Genomic DNA, 21,702 nt, shown 5'->3' on the forward strand with positions numbered 1-21,702 from the left:
ACATTAAGCCCCATATCTCTGACCTGTAATTTGAACTGATAGTGATATTGTAATTGAGTGAGTAAAAAGGGGAATTCTTTATTAAAACACAGGAAGATGGAGAAAACGTTTATTTTCAGGAGATTTATGGGTTCATAAAATAAGCTTTTTGATGATGATTTATTTTACAGTTTTTGGAATGCTGAGCTGTGTGCTTAGTATTTGTTTTGTGGAACAGCTATTTAAAATAGCTCTCTACCTCTCATATATTCTCAGCCTGTTCTCCAGAACCCACGTCTGTGCAGATGGAAGGATATTTGTTTCATATGGGAGTTCATGTATCTGAATAGTTCAAAGATTATTCCAGTAAAATGAGCCTAGGGAAAATATTGTACCCAGTTAATGCTCATTGCTTCAGGGACCCCTAATGTCCTTCCTTGACACGTTATTGCAGGCTATTACTACACAATGGATCTTAAGTCAGATGGTTATGGGGAGTGGGGCAGAGCTGTACTATCAGGGTAATTGAGTCTATTGTGTGGTAGTGTTACACACTTGAGTAACTAATTTAATGGGATGTGTTTTCATGTTCTTCTGCTCAGGCCTCTTGCTGAATAATTCTCCTGTCAGGTACAGAGCAATTCAGGACAGGTGAGGAGGGTCACAAGGGCTCATGATTTCCCCAAGACAAGACTGTTCTGGAGCACAGGTGCTCATGCAGCTAGCACCCAAATTAGATTCAATGCCAACAAAACAACTGCCTTTTAACTTGAATATGTTAAATTAGGGTTAAGAACAATTCACTACTTTCAAAGGGACCAAAGCTGGACCATAAATATGTAAGGAACATAAACAATGAGACCTTCCTTTGCCAATTGTTCCTGAAGCAGTTCATTAGTTTTTTTGCACAATTTAGCTTTAAGCGTTTACATAAAGCACATAAATGACATGTTGAGAGAGGTGAACATACTATATATCTGTCTGCTGCAAAGGTCTGCACGTGTGTGAAGGATAAGGGCTCAATTGGGCATCCACTGAAATTGATGGGAGCTTTGCCCCAGTGCAGTCGGTTCTTTGTATGTGTGGTTGCAGAATTTAGCAACCTGTACAGAAAAGGAAATGGGGTAACTATGTCACCATAGCAGCTGGACATGCAAGTGCTGAATATTTACAAAGCCCTCCCAGTTCCCCTTCTCTTCCAGTGAAGGGAAAGCAGACCTGTTGCTTGCTGCTATATTTCAGTTGCACCATTTGTTATTTCTGTTCCTAGTGATGAATTGAAATGAAGCCCCAAAGTGCCTACAGTGCTATAGTGGCAACTAATACTTTTATTTCTCATCGGTTACAGTGTGGCAATTTAGTGTTGAATGTTTTGTCACAGTATAGGCATTTAATAGCTCAGGTTTCACACACTGTTTATTTTCACAGGCAAGAATACTGATTACTGACAAGTGATGTACTTATAATTTTGTTAATGAGCATATCCGCTCAGATAAAGGAGGACTTGACTTACTCATAATTCATTAAAAATGAAGAACCCAATCCTGCAAACATTCACATCACTTTAAATGTGTGATTAGTGAGTTCAGACTGCTTTGCCTTTGCATCTGATGCATTCAAAAGAAAAAAAGTTCACTTAATTTAAAAATCATAACTACCCACTCTGCATGTAATTACATCATATTTATCAGGTGACTATTGATACCTACATAAGTAAAGGGTCAGTCATGAAAGTACAGTGTGGTTGTATATTTGTATAATTTTAAAAATTACACTGTTTCAGAGTGTAAATTTTATGGCTCCATTCCTGCAAAGAGATTCACATAGGTTGACCCTCACACTCAGAGTACCACTGAAATCAATGCAATTACTCAGCACCTAAAAAATTGTTTTCACAGTCAGGCCCAAAGACCTCCGTTGTATAAAGGCAAGACCTCTGACATTGACGCAGACTCCCATGGACTTTGGTGGGACTGTGTAAGGGTCCGTATGCACAAAAGCTTTTGCAGGATTGGGAGGCCATTAGAGTTTAAGCGTTGGAAGCAGTTTCTTTTTACATTGTACAAACATAATATGTGCACAATTTGTTTTCATGATAATTGTTGACCATTGAACTATAAATGTATCAATATTTCCCTGCTAGTTGCAATGTAATCCCAAGCAAAAGAAATATTATTTTGATTTTTGAAGTAAATTGAAGCTTGCAAGATATTTTCTTTTGTATGTACCAAGTATAATCACCAAGCAATCTGCAGGAACATGTGTTTGAGTAGTTGTGTAGCCACATTGTATTTCAAGCTAGTTAGAGCAGGATTTTGTACTGCCACTTATTACCCTAGTGGCTGACTGTCTCTCACGGGAATTAGATTGCTATAGTAAGGTCCATAATGAACTTCTGGGGGCCTTCAGCTCATCTCCCTTCTCAGGTATAGGGCTAGATTCTTGCTTTGTTTGCTTTTGTTTTTTGGTGGAGATGTGTAGGATTGGTTATTGTAAATGTCTTCAGGGTTATGGTGGAAAAAAATTATGAAGCTTCTCCTTCCCCATCTCTCCCTCTCTCCCCTTTCCTGGTGCAAACCAAAACCAAATAACTCAGGTTAGTTCTCTTGTTTGTTTGTTTATATAAGTGACTGTAGTGATTTTGTCCTTACCAACAGAAGTCATAGGGAGCAAGAGAGAAAGTCATGCTTGCTGCGGAGAGAAGGCTGCAATGTTTTGGAATTCAACAACTTATATAAATCAAGAAGCAACAATCCTTGGGATGTCTCATCAGTTTATATATCACAAAACTGAACCAAGATTCAAGATTATGTGTGTGTGTCTCCTCTGTTTCTGCATTTCAGACTAGAATCGTTTTTGAAACGTTTACATAAGCCTTTACATCTCTCCTTCTCAGTAAGTAGTGAATCCTGATCAAAGAGAAGCTAATTGCTTATTTTCAATGTATTAGCATGTGTTTGATTCAACTTCATTTCACATATATAATATGTAAATATATCTATTAGTCAATTCAGAAAATACATAAACTGGGCAAGTTTCATTTGTAAAACATATTGCTTGGTAATATATTTTTATATTTAAATTATACTTTGTTATACTGTCCAATCATGCTATAATGCGATGGGCCCATTCTTAACATAACAAATATATTGGAAATACTATCACATATGTCTGTCTATATCTAAGTTCAATTAATTGATCATGCATGTATAAATATATATGAATATATTGTTTCCATATGAGATGTACATTTTGGGATTATCTAACAACTGACTCAGTAGCTAAGCTTATTTGATTTTCCTTAACAGGTTGAGGTCTCTACCCCATTTTAATTTTTCGTTAGAATATAATAATAGTCACAGGAAAGGGTGATTTGGTATGTGATATATTTCATTATGTTTCTATGGTAAGGGCAGAATCTAAAGTGGGAGAGCTCACTAATTTTTCGGCAGAGTAATTTATTCCACAGTATTTAAATGTTGTAATTTTCACACTGAGGCACATGCTGCCACATCTATCTTCCTCTGGACCAGTCTCTGTCTTGCTCTTTCCTTTTCATCTGTTTTGTTTTTTGCATTTTTTTCATAAATTCGACAGATGGCCTCTTGATGAATCCTTGATAATACTGTCATGTAAAGCTGCTAAGACTAGAAATCATCTCGCAACAATTTTTCATTGCAAAGAGAAAATTGAACGGAGACAAACATCACTAAGTCCATCACAACAGCAACAAAATACCTACTTCATGTAAATAAAGAAGACAAGCTTTCCTCATAATGCTCAAGCACAAATGCCACTATCCTTGTAAAGCCCCTTGATTTTTTTTTAATGCTACATTTAATTCACGTTTCAAGCCTTGGATATGTTTAGTATTTTATTGGTTTCATATTCAGAACATTTTCCAGGCTTTTAATGTGTTCTCCCTCCTCCCTGTTCCCCCTCCTTTTAGGTCTTTATAATTGTGGATCAGGTGAAGTTTGATTCCCCTCATTTCAAGGTCATGCACCACTAGGACCATTTTCCTGACTCAGAGGGCACGTAATTTCACAGCCGTGTACTCCTCATTAATCCACCCTGAGTGGGTGCTCAGGAAGTTCCAGATCACAGATTTGTTTTTGTCTTGTTCTCTGACTCAGTGCTTCACAAAAGGATTAGATTAACCCCTTTTGATTGTATTTATATCTTACTGCATCATGTTAGAAATAAAGTGATTTCTCTTCTCTCCACATGGTCCCCAGTGAGGGAAGCGGGGGAAGAAGAGGGTGCACATCATTTCTTTACAAATAGGTCTTAGTTAGTTAAAGTCAAGCTTGTGGCAGACACAGAAAATTATTAGTTTGTTTTCTTGTTCGGTTATTACTGCAGCTTCAATGATTGATTCCCCTCTTCCCCAGTTAGAGAATTGTTTATAAACTCTGAATGGTCTCTGTATAAATGAAAACTGCTGCAGTCCACTGGGCCCTGAACTGGGTCTCATCTGGACCTGAATTGTCCTGGTCCCAAAAAATTAGATGTGTTGAACATTGGAGAGGACCCATTGTTTTTGGAGAAGGGTTCCAGCCAAGAGCACGAGCAATAGTTTTTCAGTGTGAGGCATTCTTTCCTCATTTGGTGTCCATTTTCTTCCCCATAGGGGCTGTAGAAAGGGGGTATTTCTCTATATGGAGGTAGTGGCTAAAGCCCTCGATTGGCATGTCAGAGGCCTGGGTTCTAGTCCCAGCTTGTCAGGGTGATCTTGTGTAAGTGACTTGCACCTCCCTATGCCTTAGTTTCCACATCTTGTTGAATGGGGATAGTGATGCTTACCTCCTTAGGCCATGTCTACACTTATGGGTAAATTGGCACTGCTGCCATTGATGCAGCGCTGTCAATTTAGCAGGTCTGGTGAAGACCCTCTAAGTCGATGGCAGAGTACTCTCCTGTTGACTCTGGTACTCCAACTCCTCAAGAAGAATAAAGTAAGTCAGCAGAAGAGCATCTCCTGTCCACACAGAGTGGTGTAGACATTGTGGTAAATTGACCTAAGCTATGTTGCCTTCCGTTATGTTATTCACATAACTGAAGTAGCGTAACTTAAATCGACTTACCACAGTAGTATACAAAGCCTTAGTCAAGAACTTTGAGATCTACTGAGGAAAAATATTATAAAATAATGTATTATATGGCAGGATGGAAGGAAGTATGGTTCAATATTTAGAGCAGATGGCTGGGACTACAATTTTTTTCCCCAGCTCTGGTGCTGACTTACTATATGGTCTTGCCTATATCTACATCTGTAAATGGGGCTAATGTTTGCCTACCTTTGTAAAGTGCTTTTCGAAACCTTAGTTTCTTTCTTCCCCTCATCTTCCTCTTAGAGTTGTCAATTTTAGTTGGATATATTCCTGGAAGTTTCATCACATGACATCATCTTTAATTAAAGATTAATCTTTGATTCCTGGAGACTCCAGGACAATCTTGGAGAGTTGGCAACCCTACTTCCTCTTGGAGACAAGGAACTGCACAGACTCAGCTCTGGGAGCTAATGTAAGCAATTCTTCTGAGTGAGGCCTAGTGGCTGGGAAGATTGAAGAGCTTGTCCTCATGGACACCTAGATCCATTGGGTTGGGCCCAATATTGCCTGTCCATTCAGGGGCTCCAAAGGGCTAATGGGGCAGCCCCACCGAACTGCTGCAAACCACTCCCCCCACAAGCAAAAATATAAATGCTCTCCTTGAAACCATGGAGATTTCAGACAATATGCCCCTGCTTCCTTGGGTCTTGCTGTGTGAGGGAAGCATGTAGGCCTTACGTTTGGAAGAAGAGGAGGTTGTTATACTGCAGTGGGAGTAAATTTTACCTTTGTGATTAATTTCAGATTACTTCTATGGTGTGTTACCTTAAAAAATTCTTCTTGTTTTACAGCTAAAACACTGTTTCTTTTCATAGGTTCATAGTTTCCAGTGCCAAAAGGGACCATTCCGATCATCTGGTCTGACCTCCTGTAAACCCAGGCCATAGAACTTCCCCAAAGTAATGCCTTTCCAACTAGAGCATCTCTTTTAAAAAAAAGACCCTCAATCTTGATTTAAAAATTGCAGTGAAGGAGACTCCACCACAATCCTTGGTAAATTGTCCCAATGGTTAATTACCCTTGCTGTTAAAAAATTATGCTTTATTTTCAGTCTGAATTTGTCTGACTTCAGCCATAAAGTGCCAGGTGATTTTTCCCATTAGATATACTATAAGAATGATCTTTCTCTCAGCTTTTTCACTGTAACCAAAGGCCCTGGTTTCTTTCTTTGGAATCACAAAGTCAAAAGACCATGACATGAATATGTCCTGCATTTCAATTAGGCAATAAGAAAAAGCAGAGCTGTGTGAAGCAACCAGCTTTTCTCCTCCATGAAACATTTGCTATGAAAACTGAATTTAGCTTGCAAATGCTGAGATATGGAGCATTGCCTAATGCTGGTAGTACACCACTTCCTGGTATTTTTAAGGAGTTCTTGTTAATATTGCACAAAGTTTCTCTAGAAAAAGAGGTTGCCTTTGCTATAGCATGAAATACCAAGAATTTTAGGTAAACATGCCATGACTTGCATTGTGCCTTTAATCCTCCTGCACAACTCCTATGCCATCAAACAAGTGTGTTAGGCACGAATGGAAGGTATATTATGTCTCCAGTTAGCTAATCAGAGGTTATGTTTTATAAGCTTCAGCCACACTAGGGAAATGTATGCTGTTCAAATTTACTGGCTCAAAGGTCAAATACTTAAATGTGCTTACACAAGTGCAGTAGTATGGGATCTGAGCAAGAAGATCTGAGAAGTTAATAGGCTTCGTTTATCGTGCAAAAGTGTTCATTTAAAAATGTTTTTATGAACCATTTCCATCATAAATGTGGTTATTGTTAGTTAGCATTTTTGTTGAAGTAGCACCTAGAGAGTTAAATCAGAGAGGGCTCACATTGTGCTAGGTACTGTACAAACATATAATCCGTTTCAGTCCATGCCCCAAAGAGGTGTGACACTTAACTTTGTTAATGGTTTTAATTTTTTTTTCTTGAGACTGGGCTACACTCTACATTTAATGATCCTGTTTAAAACTATTTTTTTGCAAAGTTATGTCATATCCACATTGGTGGCACAACTTTGCTAGGTGAAACCATTATTTAAAAGGGCGCTGTTTTTGCCACCTAAAAGAGACCAGTATATGGGAGGTCAGGAGTTGGTGGGTGCAACTGAAATCTGGTGTGGTGATTCTTATAAATGGAACATCAGTATAGATGGCTACTGAAGGAGAGTGAGAATGAAAAATACTCAGACCAACTCTTGAACAATTTTAACCAGAAGACACCATGTTCATGGGGAACTCTAATGATCCTGATGTGGGGTGGATAACTAGTACACCAACCAACCAACCAACCGTCCTTCAGAAGGTTCCAAAGTTACAATGAAGATGATGTTATGATCCACAAAGAGAACAGAGTAGCATCTCCAACAAGAAGAGTTGCAATCTTGGATCTGCTTCTTATTGATAGGAGTGAGAATATGAGAGTGATAGAGAATACAGCAAAGAATGGATTGAGTTAACAGAACATACCCAATCAGAAATTGTGCCAGTTCTCAGCACACTGAATGCACGTGGCTTTCAGTCTTCTGTCTTTGTGGGATACCAGAACCCTGTGCATATCTTGGAATAATTACATGATTTGTCATATGGTATGTTGCTTGCTTATGTATATATTTTACAATGCTCAACAGATAATAAATGGGATGAAAGTGAGTATAATGTTCAAATATCACATAAATAAATTACATTGCTCTTCTCTTCTGCAAACTAAATAACCCCAGTTCCCTCAGCCTCTCCTCTTAAGTCATGTGTCCCAGCCCCCTAATCATTTTCATTACCCTCCTCTGGACTCTCTCCAATTGATCCACATCCCTTCTGTAGTGGGGGGGCCCAAAACTGGACACAGTACTCCAGGTGTGGCCTCACCAGTGTCGAATAGAGCGGAATAATCACTTCCCTCGATCTGCTGGCAGTGCTCCTACTAATGCAGCCCAATATGCCATTAGCCTTCTTGGCAACAAGGACACACTGTTGACTCATACCCAGCTTCTCGTCCACTGTAATCCCCAGGTCATTTTTTGCAGAACTGCTGCTTGGCCAGTTGGTCCCCAGCCTGTAGCAGTGCATGGGATTCCTCCTTCCTAAGTGCAGGACTCTGCACTTGTCCTTGTTGAACCTCATCAGATTTCTTTTAGCCAAATCCTCAAATTTGTCAAGGTCACTCTGGACCCTATCCCTAACCTCCAGCATATCTTCCTCTCCCCCCAAGCTTAGTGTCATCTGCTAACTTGCTGAGGCTGCAATTAATCCTATCATCCAGATCATTAATAAGGATGTTGAACAAAACCAGCCCCAGGACCGACCCCTGGAGCACTCCACTCGGCTGCCAACTAGACACTGAGCCATTGATCACTACCCATTGAGCCCAACAATCTAGCCAGCTTTCTATCCACCTTATAGTCTATTCATACAATCCATACTTCTTTAACTTGCTGGCAAGAATACTGTGGGAGACCATATAAAAAGCTTTGCTAAAGTAAAGATATATCACAACCACCACTTTCCCCATATCCACAGAGCCAGTTATGTCGTCATAGAAGGCAATCAGGTTGGTCAGGTATGACTTCCCCCTGGTGAATCCATGTTGACTGTTCCTGATCACCTTCCTCTCCTCCAAGTGCTTCAAAATGGATTCCTTGAGGACCTGCTCCATGATTTTGCTGGGGGCTGAAGTGAGGCTGACCGGTCTGTAGTTCCCTGGGTTCTCTTTCTTCCCTTTTTAAAATATGGGCACTATATTTGCCTTTTTCCAATTGTCTGGGACCTCCCCCAGTTGCCACGAGTTTTCAAAGATAATGGCTAATGGCTCTGCAATCACATCAGCAAACTCCCTCAGCACCCTCGGATGTGTTAGATCTGGACCCATGGACTTGTGCAAGTCCAGCTTTTCTAAATAGTACTTAACCTGTTCTTTTACCACTGAGGGCTGCTCACCTCCTCCCCATACTGTGTTGCCCAGTGTGGCAGTCTGGGAGCTGACTTTGTCTGTGAAGGCTGAGGCAAAAAAAGCATTGAGTACTTCAGCTTTTTCCACATCATCTGTCACTATGTTGCCTCCCCCATTCAGTAAGGGTCCCACACTTTCCCTGACCACCTTCTTGTTGCTCGAAGGATCCAGTTGTCCTCCTATGATCTGCTCAAAGCTTAATCAGCATGGGCTTGGAGATCCCTGTCCTGGTGTGCAGAGGATTCACAAATCCTCCTTTGTGGTCACTGCATACCCCCTCCTGCTCCCAGGGGTACCACAATTGCTTTTTTGGAATCCTGGAAAGTGGTGTTTTTTTTTAACCGCAACTGCTAATGGAAGTACATGATTTTAAATAATTTACATTTCCATCTGGTTTGAAAAACACCAGGTGGAGACTGCAGATCAGGATGAGTCCAAATGGAAGGAAATCTTAGTTTAAAATATTAAAGCTAAAAACAAACATTTATGTGAACCACATTTTTATGGTCCACAGTGGTGACTTCTTATGTCTTCTCTCCCATCGTTTTGGTTGTGCAAGGAGTATGCTTCCCTTCCTTGGCTGTGTTACACGAGTTATTCAGAATTAGGACGGGGGAACTGGGGAGCAGTGGAAAACGAAGAGATTGTGTGTGGAATATTGGAGGAATTAGGGGTTAGAGGGTTTCTTCAGCATATTACTTTGAGCATTAAAATGATTTCCCCTCTGCTTTTTTAGGGAACCATCCTAAGCCCTTAAATGCATGCATGGGACTCCCTTTATGGCCAGTGGGAGTCACCTGTGTTCATCTTAGGGCACCCATCTGGGTCTGCTGCCTCCCTCCAGTAGGACCCCTGGACCCAGATTAGAGCTGTGCGTGGGAGAGGTCCCCTCCATTTTGGTACCACTGCCACACAGGTAGCACCTCCCCTCTCCCTGTCATGTGGCCTTGGGGTAAAACTGCAGAGGAGCCAGCCAGAGACTCCAGCGGGTAGGAGCAGAAAGCAGGGACTTTTGAGTATTCACAAAACTTTCTACAGCTTTGACTGGCCTTTCTCTGCCCTGTGCTGATTGTCTGTTTGCTCCAACTCTCTCTCTCACCCTCGGTCATAGTCTCTTCACCTCAGTTTCACTCCACACCTGCCCCTTTTACTCTCTTCTCTGTTGCCCTCTCCTCCTCACCCCTCCTCCCTTCTCTTTCCATTTAGCTTCACCCCTCTTAACTAATCCCATCCCCCCCCAAAAAAGGCGTTACTAATGTGTTTGTTTCCATCAAATAGTTCACTCTGCTTTTGTGTTGTAGCCCTTTCCCCCTCCTTGCCCCCCCCCCCGTGGTGTGGCTGTCTGTTTAGATGTAAGATCTATAGGGGCAGGGATCATCTACCACTCTGTGTACAGTGCCTAGTACAATGGGGCTCCATTTTTTGTTGATCCTTAGGCACTGCCATAATAAACATATTAATAATAATAATAGGAATGTAGCTCCTTGAGGTTGTTGTTGTTGTTTTTTTTTTAGTTGTGTTGGGTAAGGACTGAAGGATTGGACCCTCGCTGGTCAACATGCTAAACCATCCACCAGCTAAGAGCTATCCTTCCTTCCCACTTCCCTCACTGCTGAGCCAACTGGCAAACTTTTATTCTAAAATGAGTATAAACATCATCAAAGGCTCTGTTTTGTAAAACTTTTTCTGATAGATGTTCCTTGTATCTTATCAACACCATGATGGACTCCCCCATTTTCAGCATACATTTTGCAAGAGCAGCTAAATCCTTCAAATCAAGACGAATTTTATGGTGAGGCTCCACTCTAATAACTGATTTCCCATAGAGATGTTCATACCCCTTCCTGCAGAATTTTTCCAGATGATGAAACTACTGAAGCTGGTGAGTTTAAAAGAAACACATTTCTTATACGGCTCACAAATACATGGGCTATAATAACTGTTCAGTATGATTTTCTTACATTTTTTTTTTAAAATAGAGATTATGAAGTCTCATTGTAAGCCAGTAATCTTACTGGACCAAATTCATCCCTGTTGTAATGCCATTGATTTTAATGGTGTTACGTCACAGTTGAATTTGCCTCATTGTCTCAAAACTCCAAGTTCTACAAAATGGAAAAGATGTTGTATGTTTAGATTAAAAATATTTGAAATAGAGTTAAAGTTGTCTTTTGATCTTCCAATATGAACCCAGTGTGGCCATTCTTATGTACTATGTTCCCCATTAATGCTACCAATCATCCCCCAGATAGCTTTTGCGTTTGATTTGACAGATACCAAGTGGCCCAGAGAAAACTGTACATACTGGCCTGTAATCTAAATTTCCCATGCTAGCTATGCTATGGGGACCCATTCCTCCAGAACATGGACCAGAGACTGTCTGAAATTGCCATTCACGTGTGGTCCACAAAGACCCTCTCCACTATTCCATTGACTTCTGAAAACTTCATCCTGCCCAAACCATCCCGCCCAAACTGGTCAATCTGCATACAAGACAAAGAGTAACTTTTTCTATATGTACCCTGAACGGATAGGCCTCAGACTCCAGTGCTGTACATATCCTTTCAAAATGAGCCAAAGATCCCCACATATGCTGGATTTTTCAAAATGGACTAAAGCAGCAAAGTGCACAATATCCATTGAAAGTCAATCAATATCCCTTAGAAAGGGTAGATGCAGATTGTATGGTCATACAAGATCCTGAAGTCTCATAATCTGCATATGCACTAGGAAGGCTTAAGTATCTATAATGTAGCAACTAATGGGTTTGTCTTTCCAGTAGATACAGTTTGTCTGAAAGATACAATAACGATTTAATTGATCTATTCTAGGAAAGGGTTGCTTTTTTTTAATAGGAGAATGTGACAATAGATTCAAATTGATTGGAGACTCACCATGGACTTGCAAACGGGAAGGACATAATCATCAAATTAATTAAACTTCGTTAGAGCTTACAGTGACAGTGGACAGGCACAAAGTAGCAGATTTAGTTTACTTGGATTTTAAAAAGGCTTCCATACTGTACTGTATAAGACTAATGTCTAAGACTAAAAAGTATGGTAGTGTTAATGAAAGATTAGATAAAGACTTGCTTGGTAAATAGAGGGCATGTGCAGGGGGTAGCTACATACTTACTTACCTATCAGGTAGGTGAAAACTTGAGTGTTCTAACAATCTGTGTTGGATCATATTCACACTGTACACCGATGGCTTTGAAGAAAGAATAGTGGTGAAAAGTGCAAAATTGCCAATGACACAAAGGTGGAAGGAATTGCTAATACCAAAAAGAATGTGTTTGCATCTAACCTGGGGCATGGGCTGAAAGTGGTTCATGCACTTTAATATAGTTAAGTAATGAGCATACGACTCCCCACTGTATTTTCCACTGAATGCATCCGATGAAGTGAGCTGTAGCTCACGAAAGCTTATGCTCAAATAAATTTGTTAGTCTCTAAGGTGCCACAAGTCCTCCTTTTCTTTTTGTGGTTACAGACTAACACGGCTGTTACTCTGAAACCTAGCATATGACTGAAAATGTCAAAAGGGTTTGTCTTCAATTGTTACTAGTTGCAAGGCACAGATCAGAAGAGTTAAAGGACTTCAGTGAGACTCAAAGATGCTCAACAGCTCACAGGACAGGGCCTCAAGGTGAGAGTGCGAACACTCCAATGCTGTTGTTGCACTTACAGATGGGCTGCATGGGTCTCTTCTCCTAAAATGATACTTTGATGTTGCTTGGTTAAGATGAATCTAGACCTCCTCTCAATGACCTTGCCACTGACCTAAGGAGTCTGACCTGCATTTGGGAGGTTTTATGGGAAGGTTTTTTAAAAATTGTTCCTCTTCTCCTACCTCCATTATTTTTGTAAACATCCCTTACCCTATCTCATTAATATGAGACCCTGTGTGGTCTTTGGAGGCATAGCTGTGAGGCTCTTCATCTGTACACATGAAAGAACTTGCATTTTGTACATTTGCATCTAAGCTTCTCCTATATTCGACTGCTATAGTAGGTGACTTTGACTTTCTTCTTGTTTCCATCCCCTTTTAGAATTTTTTTTAGCAATATCAGAAAAAAAAAAGCACTCTACACAATATCATTAAAGGTAAGTAAACTAATAACACATAGATCTAAATGTTTACTGGTTTGTGTCAGTGTCTGGCAATACAATGAATAATTCATATCAAACTAGTAGAATGTAACATTTACATAAAATAATACTTTGCAAATTTATGGTAAGTACTAATTACTTGCCTTATTTGCCATGACTATGATATTAAATATTCATAAAAATGTGATTATTTCTTTGATTTGGCAGGCATTTAGATTTCTCTACAGCTTTTCACACTGCTAATTTTAATCCAGTAAATTATCTGGAAGAAAACAGTATGCAGCCTAAAAACTGTTCAAAATTCACTCCAACATTGAGCACATTATGGACGTAATGATCCATTACAACCAAACTTCAAGAAGGTCTTGCAAGAAAACTGAGAATTAAACAAAGAAATATGGAGACTATCATCATTATTTATCAGATATATTTATTAGGGGTTGTTTTTTTTAACATACAGTGGAAAACTTTTAAATAGTTACATATGTGGTAAATATACTCCCAAGTGGTTAGTTCTTTGTCAGATAAGTGTTTAAGAAAACTTATCTGTATTGATGTCATAGCTTGATGTTCCGAGGATTTATTCTTTAACCAGTTTAATGAAAGAATCTTAATTTTGTGATTGAGTGCACTAGAAATATATTCTTTGTGGCTATCACTTAAGGGAATAACAATAAGCCTGCAGCTAGGCATTTCTAAGGTGGCTATCACCTTGGGATCTAGGATAAACAACCGAATACTTTGCACTTACTTTAGAGTTTTTCATACATGAGTTCAAAGCTGTTTATTCATATTAATTAAATCCTCATACACATATCTCTGTAGATACATATTCTGAATCAAGCAGAAAAGGGACTAGAATGTGGGTCTCCCCCATCCCACTCAAATGCCTTAACCACTAGGCTACTGCTGTCATATTTTTTTGTGTGAAAAGTTTCAAATGGTCTCGCTTTCATGTTGCATTAGAATGAAAACAAATGTCAAAACCTCCAAATTTCCCCCGGAAGAGAATTGGTGTATTTCCAGCCACCCCTAATGAATACAGCTAGGTCACTGGGCACCTGTTCATTTTAAATGTTTTTGCTTGCAGAGGCCCCAATTCAGCAGGTACTTCTGCAAGTGTGACACTTCCTAAGGTGCACAAATCTTTTACAAACTTTGATTAAACAATTTGATAACTTGAAAAATGTTGCTAACCTTATGTATTCATGTACCATGCCTTAAAATAGATTTTTGGAAAAGATTTGAAATATCAACTCTCAATCACTCCATACATCAGAAATCTAAAACAAAACATAAGTTTCTAAACCTAAAGACCAAGAACCAAATTTTACCCTGAGTGTGTCACCCTATGCAGCCCATTGATTTCAGTGGGCAGCACGGGCTGTTTAGTCAGGGCAGAATTTGGCCATGAGAGCTGTATTTTTTTTCTTGCCTAGAAAACGTGGGCTAGGATATGTAATCTGAACATTGCAAATTAAGACTGAAGGAGTTTCAGAAGCTTTTTCCCTGTGCAGGGAAGATTTTATAATCTTATAGGAAGAAACAGGGAAGGTGGACTTTATCCTGCAATGATGTAGAATGTTAACATAGAAATTCAGTTCCATTCCTAAATCTCTGGGCCTTCCATATGGATGCTTTTCTCTGCTCACCAGTGTCCTCTTGCCATGGCTCACTCAAGAACCATGCTTCTATGTGCTTCCTTTCCCTGTGCGCCACACTTCTTCCTTTCTCTAGTGGGATAGGTTGTAGAGGGGCAGCACCACATCTTGTAAAAATATCCACTTGGAAATCCAGTTGGTTTTGAGGGACACTATTCAAAGAACTCCTGTCTTCACCGATCACCAGGTCTCACAAGTCTATGAAACCTCAACTGCATGTCCTTGAAGGGGAATCTGCAGGCTCAGGGGAAGCATTCTGTATTCACTCTGCTCCCCGTTCTGTAGATCTAGGACCCTTATGGCTTTTTTCTGGTTTATTTGCACCTCTCTCTACTTACATTTGAGGAGAGCATAGGACCCTAACTAAAACCCTCAGAAATACTATAACACAGCATGAGACAATGATGACCCAGTTTCTTGTCTGAGGGAGAAGTCCTCCAAAAACCTTCTGCAGCATTGTATAAGTTTAAGACACCTTTTGTATGTGTAAAAATGTTGGCAATTGGCTTGTTACCTGTGAATGCTGTATATAATTAAACTCTTCCTAAAGTCAAATGCTTTTATTTAAAATTGCTTCTCTAAATGAAAGTAAAACCAATTGTTGTATGTGTTTGCCAGGTTCTGACAATGTGAAAATGGGACAAGGATGGTACAGTGGAACAGAGACTGAAAATCCTCAATGGAAACCATCCTGTTCTCTCTGCATTGGTTGTAGGGTTGAATAAGGAGCTCATTTAAAATAAGCATTTTGTATGTGTCAAGGAGAGAAACTATTGATTTGTACTCCTATTCACCAAGAACAAAAATCAATCCCTTCAGACTGGAAAAGGACTTGTGTGTAGTGATGAAATGACCCCATGAGCTGCGTAACAGAGGCCTAGTTCTAGGAAAAGGGAAGCCAAAGGAAAATGAAAAGGAGTACTTGTGGCACCTTAGAGACTAACCAATTTATTTGAGCATAAGCTTTCGTGAGCTACAGCTCACTTCATCGGATGCATAGGAAAATGGCATTGAGGAGGTGAAAACAGTTCATATGGCTCATCAGCAACTGCTTGTGCCATCTGACCATCCAAAGGCAACTTCAGAGCAGTCTGTACAATATGTGGAGCTTACCAGAGATCTAGAAGCTGCTGCTATAATGTCATTTTTCCTAAAGGAACTTGGCAAAATTGGCACTGTGTTCTCTCATGGACTGCGGTGCCAATGGTCGGCATAATTCGCAGCCCTAGTGCTGGAAAAGAGAGGAAGGAATTGGAGCCTGTTGTTCACTGTAAATTAAATAGTATGACTCTATTAATGAGAACCATTAGCATCCAGTTTTATGCTCTTAAATGAAAAATGTGTAGCAGAGCCTGATTTGATCAGTTCGAATCTAAATGAAACCATGAACTAGAAGAGAATGGGTGACACAGCGTGTTACTGGTCTAGACTTTCATCTGTCCAAGGGCCTCTAGGTTTACATTTGGTTTGGGTCACAAGTGAAATAAGTTTTTGATCTCAATTTTAGGCTAGGTAGTAAGAAGGGTGTGAGTGTATGGGGTAACATCTTTTACTCACCAAGGAGCACTAGTGGAAGACATGATGTGGTAAAGACATACTCTTTTTGTTTTTAATGACTAAATGAATGTCTTAGCTGCCTAATGTCATGTTTGAATCACGTCAGGAAGTGGGTCTGAAGAAGAGGGAAGGGGCCTTGTGGCTCAGCTCAGGAAGGGCACATTGATTTTTGTTGTATTAAATCTGTGGCTGATGAAATACACTAAGTGCAAAACTTTCAGTTGATGACAAATACAAATAGGATATTCCTTTCTTCTGCCTAACTGCCACACTACACACAGTATACAACATCACTGTCCAACTGCACGTTCGAATACTGATCCTGCAAACAGACGTACACAACTCTCTTCACCTGAGGAGTACCACTGACATTAATGGGACTTCTTGGATGAGTAAAACTTCACACCTGCGTAAGAGTTTAGGATGGGACCTTAGAAAGGGGAAGAGAGATGAAACTGCTTTTTTGACAGTGATAAAATGATTGACAGTAAATCCAATACAAAGGGTCCCCCCACATATTAACCTGAGCAAAACCCTGGTACATTAAGGATGAGCAAAAATTTTTGTCCGAAACTTTTTTCACCAAAGCCTTTTGTTAATTTGTGTCAATAATGACAAACTTTAAAAAAAGAAAAAGAAACAAAAAAAAGTTGATCCACTGTATAGCTAATTAAATATTCATTGGAGCAGGGACTGGAAGCTAGATGTCCTGCCTACCAAGCAAGTGCCCTAAACACTAGGCTATATAGAGTCTGTGTCCCAAGAAGTATTTTACTATTTCTACAAAGTGGAACAGTTTCAAGAGAAGAGGTTGGGAGAGACATACCCCAGAATAGCCTTGTGGTTGTACACCAGTGACTGGGGTATTCAGCTGGAGGGTGCAGGGGGGACGGGGACACTGGGTTCAAGTCCCTGCTCTAGAGTGGGGTTTTGAATCTGGGTCTCCCATATTAGTGCCCCACTCACTGGACTACTGGGGGAGGGGGGCATCACCACCACTGTTGTTTTGTGACTGGCAGCTACGTCTCCTTGTGCATTAAGTCTTCTGTTTCAAAATTTCCTTTGTTTTTATTAATAGAAGGGTACAAATTCCCAGAAATGAAACTGTTTTTCAGGTTGAATGAAATAATTTTTTTGAATTTTTTTATTTTCTGAAAATTCCAAAAAAAATTCAGTTTTTGGGTCGACATGAAACAATTTTTTTTCCAATTATTTTGAGCTGCCACAAAACTGAGAAATAAGTTCTTCTCACAGAGTTACCCTACATAGTCTTGCCCAGAGACTGATATTGTGTGGCATAGTTTGTACAGTGCACAGCTCATACAGTTCTGTGATGAAAGACACTATGTAAGTAGCTGACTTATTTTAATGTACTTTACCACTATATCAAGACACACGTCAGAGCCCATCTTGTGCTGTCCCTCTGGAAAGACAATCTGCCACAAGTCTGGGTTTTGAGGGATCATTCTGAGAAGTGTTGGAATTGCTATATGCAGAAATAGAAGTGTTACAAACTTCAATCACTGCAGGAAATTTGTTAGAAAATGTGGCTGCTCAGTTAATGAATCTGGACAGTCAGATGGGCACAGTGAAACAGGAGGAGAATGTACTGAAACTAACATTTCTGCTCTAAGAGCTGGCCAATAAATTTGTTAAGTCTTATGAGATCCTACTTAAATGCTTTACTGTTCACTACTGCTGCCTTTGAGATTCAACTGCTGCTCCCAAAATGACATCACCAGCCAAGGCCCATAAAACCGGAGGAGCAGGGCCAGATTAAGGCAATCTGTCACATGGCCGCTTCTGAGCCCACTTGTGTTTGAGGTGGTAGTGGTAGAACCCCGCACACAAGAGCCATCTACTCGGCTGGTCTGTGGACCTGCTGCTACTCCTGTTTGCGTAGGCTAGACTTTCCCGATCACAGCAGCTTCCTGTGTCCCATGGGGGCTGGGATCTGTCTTTGTCAGAGGTAAGGGGAGTCCCTGTTGACGCCATTCAAGGAGAGGTGTGTGTGTGTGTGTGTGTGTATGTGACCCACCAACACCACTGCAGAACAGGCATGACTGACAGAGAGAACCCTTTCCCCCAATAGTCATCTGCTGAATGTCGTCTGTTAAATTTGCTCTACTCTAAACAATAAAGTTTGAATTAGAAAGCTGTCAGCCTTAGCCTTTGTCAGTTTTGAGTGCATTTATTTCTTGAAGGTGTATATTTTCCCAGTTTCCTTGTCATGTTGTTGGTGCTCTCTCTCTCATATCAAAGTTCTGCTCAGGGTAAGAGTGGATTGGAAGTTTCAGACAAAGGAAAATACTATCCTCTTGTAAATTTCTGATACTGACTAGGATAGATTTTTGCCTTACTGGCTACAATTCAAAAAAGAAAGTGACTGACTGGGCAAGTATCAGGTTTTCAAATCTCCTTATTCAATATCATTCACGATGAAAGTCAGGAAATTGATATAGGTGAGAGCTCTTTTATTCAAACAGACCCCTTTTGGGGAAATTAAGGAAGCAGGCTGGATTTTCTGTTGTATTTGATAAAAACATTTTTCTGTATGTCCCTCAAAACAACTAACCATGTGGTGTGAACCAACTCAATGTATGTATGTACAAATCAGAACATGCAGCTCTTTCAGTAACAAGCAATAATGCATCCTCATCCTTAAAGATCTCTGATGGCAAACACCACATGACAATAACACTATGCATTCAATCAAACAATTCCTTGCTAGTGCTACTAGAGGAAACTCTGGTGCATATAGTGATAATTCCCTTTTCACATACACCATAAGTTACACTGAGCAGAAATTTACATTGTGGGCAATTTCCAGAGCCTTTGGGACTCAGGCCGATAAAGACATGGAACACACATTCAGCTGCAGAGGTCTTTATACTCTGAAAGTGATAGCTGATTACAAAGCAGTCTGAAGATCTAATTACAATTGGCAAACGGGAGATGAGGAAAGACTGCAGACACATCTCCTCTACTTTTATACACAGTCCTTGTGGCATTCACATTGCTTTCAATAAATGTGCTTCTGGCAAAAACTGTCAATTATGGTAATAGCCTGGATGACTGGGTACTGAGAGACTACAAGCCTGACCTTTGCTGTTGTAATCATCATCATCAGCGTGAGTATGCATGCCACCCAAAAGACAGAACAAGTAGCTTAACTAGGCAGTAATTGCCATTTGTTGATGATGATGCCGTTGATGATGCATTTTTGTTTGTGTTAATTGGAAAGGTATTACACTGGGTGATCTCTCTAGAAGGTGGAAGATTAATGCTCAAGGGAAGAGAAAGCATGTGCTTAAACTAAAGTAAGAAGAATAAAGACTTCATACGTTACATACATTCTGATACCTTCACCTTACCAGCATATGAAAGTAACATGCATAGCACACTTCCGTTTAAAAGGGAGTTTTATGTAGACACAGAGCTCAAACATCTGATTAAAAATGAGGTTAAAATGCTTCATCTAAACAATGTGACCCCATAAACTGTCTAAGCCTGAAAAGTTTTGGTTTATAATCGTTGTTAAAATTGTGTATGGGCTCATCAGTGAAAACAATAGTGGAGCAAAAGGGGCCAAAGTCTTGTTTAAGTTATACTGAGGACATGTGCTGAGTTCAATGGGGCTGTGTTTGTGTAAGAGAGAGGATAAGTTGGTCTAAGGACTCTCCCAGTGTACAGCACCCTTCTACAGAAGTGTTTGTTATAGTGGCACCCAAAAAAACCCAGATAGGAAGTAGCCTCTGTCTTGAAGAGCTTGTATTCTAAAAAGTTAGTGCCCAGTTGTGGGAGGGAATGTATATAACAAACTAACCCAGTTGTTTAGGGTGATGGCTGGCACACACCTCTTGTTCATTCCTTGCTTTATTTACAGTAGAAAGGCATAACCGTAAGGGTTTTTTTAAGGGGGAATTACAGATACAGCTTGGAAGAGGCAGAATTGTTTATATAGGAGAAAGTTGCATATACAGGGAGCATGATGTCAGGCTGTGAAAGTACTACTGCTGGTGAAGTTCCTGATCTGGTGGTAGGAAGAGGGGACTGGTGAGCAGAGTGTCCTTGGTGGATCTTGCATCTCATGTGAGAAGCTGGAAAGCTAGGATTCGCCACTGGCTTTAGCAAGTCCTGGATGATTTGGGAAGGAGCACGGACGGTCAGTGGCTCACTTCCCCCATCAAATTTGCAATAATCTTATATTAGATATTTTATTTTCCACAGTGATCATTACAGATTATTGTCTTTCTACTAGTCTAAATCTTTAATGGCATTTGCAACATACATAACAGACTTTGGAAGCTTGTTGTTTGTGCCTTTCTTATCGTTGACCAATGCTAAAATAGATTATTTAATGTGTTCTCACTCATCTCCAGAGAGAAAGCACTAGATACTAAGTTGTATTTCCCTGCAGAATGTCCTCCTTAGTACTTCCCACTCTTCCTAGAAGTGTGGAAACCCTAATTAAAAATAATTGCACCATACAAATGTTTTTTTGGGGTGGAGGGTTTTTCTCATCATTAGAATTGGTTGGGAATTTTTTGACTACATGTTTTTTCATGGAAAACAGCTGATTTGTCTAAACCAAAACTGTTTACGAATCAGAGTGAATCTCCCAACTTGAAACAAAGTTGAAAATAAGTTTCAAAATTGAAATAAATTCCACTTTTCTGATTGTCACAGAGTCACCAGGCAATGCTCTGGAACTACTCCATACAAAGCCAGTCAGGACTCTGGGGGAGCATGCCTCCTCTCTCTGAGCACACTGTCTCCAGGGCAAGAAGCTTACACAACTTCGGCCTTCCTGGGTCTGACCTCGGAGCATTCAGAATCCCCTCTTTACACCGTGTGCTTCCCACAGCGAGTTCGCAAAGGTGGGGCTCCTGGGGAAGCCAGAGGGCCCTACATCCAAACTCCGCAGTCAGACATGACTCTCAGCCAGCGTAAAACAGAAGGTTTGTTCGTAGACAGGACCACAGCATAGAACAGAGCCTATTATTACAAACATCAGTGACTTTCAGCCAAGACAATCTTGGGAATTCTGGGCCAGGATTCTCCCTCTTCCAGTCCCCCAAGCAGGCTGCCAGCCACCCGACCTCCAACACCCCCCCATGTTGCCCCTCTTCCTTCTTTTTGTCTTGCTTCCCGGGCCAAAGGTGTCACACCCCCCTCCTGGGTCTCAGGTTACATAGCTGCAAATAGCTAGGCAGTCTCACCTACCCTGAGAGCCTCAGCAAAATCAGACACCCAATTCCCACCACCTACGTATTGGTGTAGTACACAGGGAAACTAAGATACACACAGTATTAGTATAGGACAGTAAGA

Source organism: Eretmochelys imbricata, chromosome 2 (assembly GCF_965152235.1).
Source record: "Eretmochelys imbricata isolate rEreImb1 chromosome 2, rEreImb1.hap1, whole genome shotgun sequence".
Taxonomy (NCBI): Eukaryota; Metazoa; Chordata; order Testudines; family Cheloniidae; genus Eretmochelys; species Eretmochelys imbricata.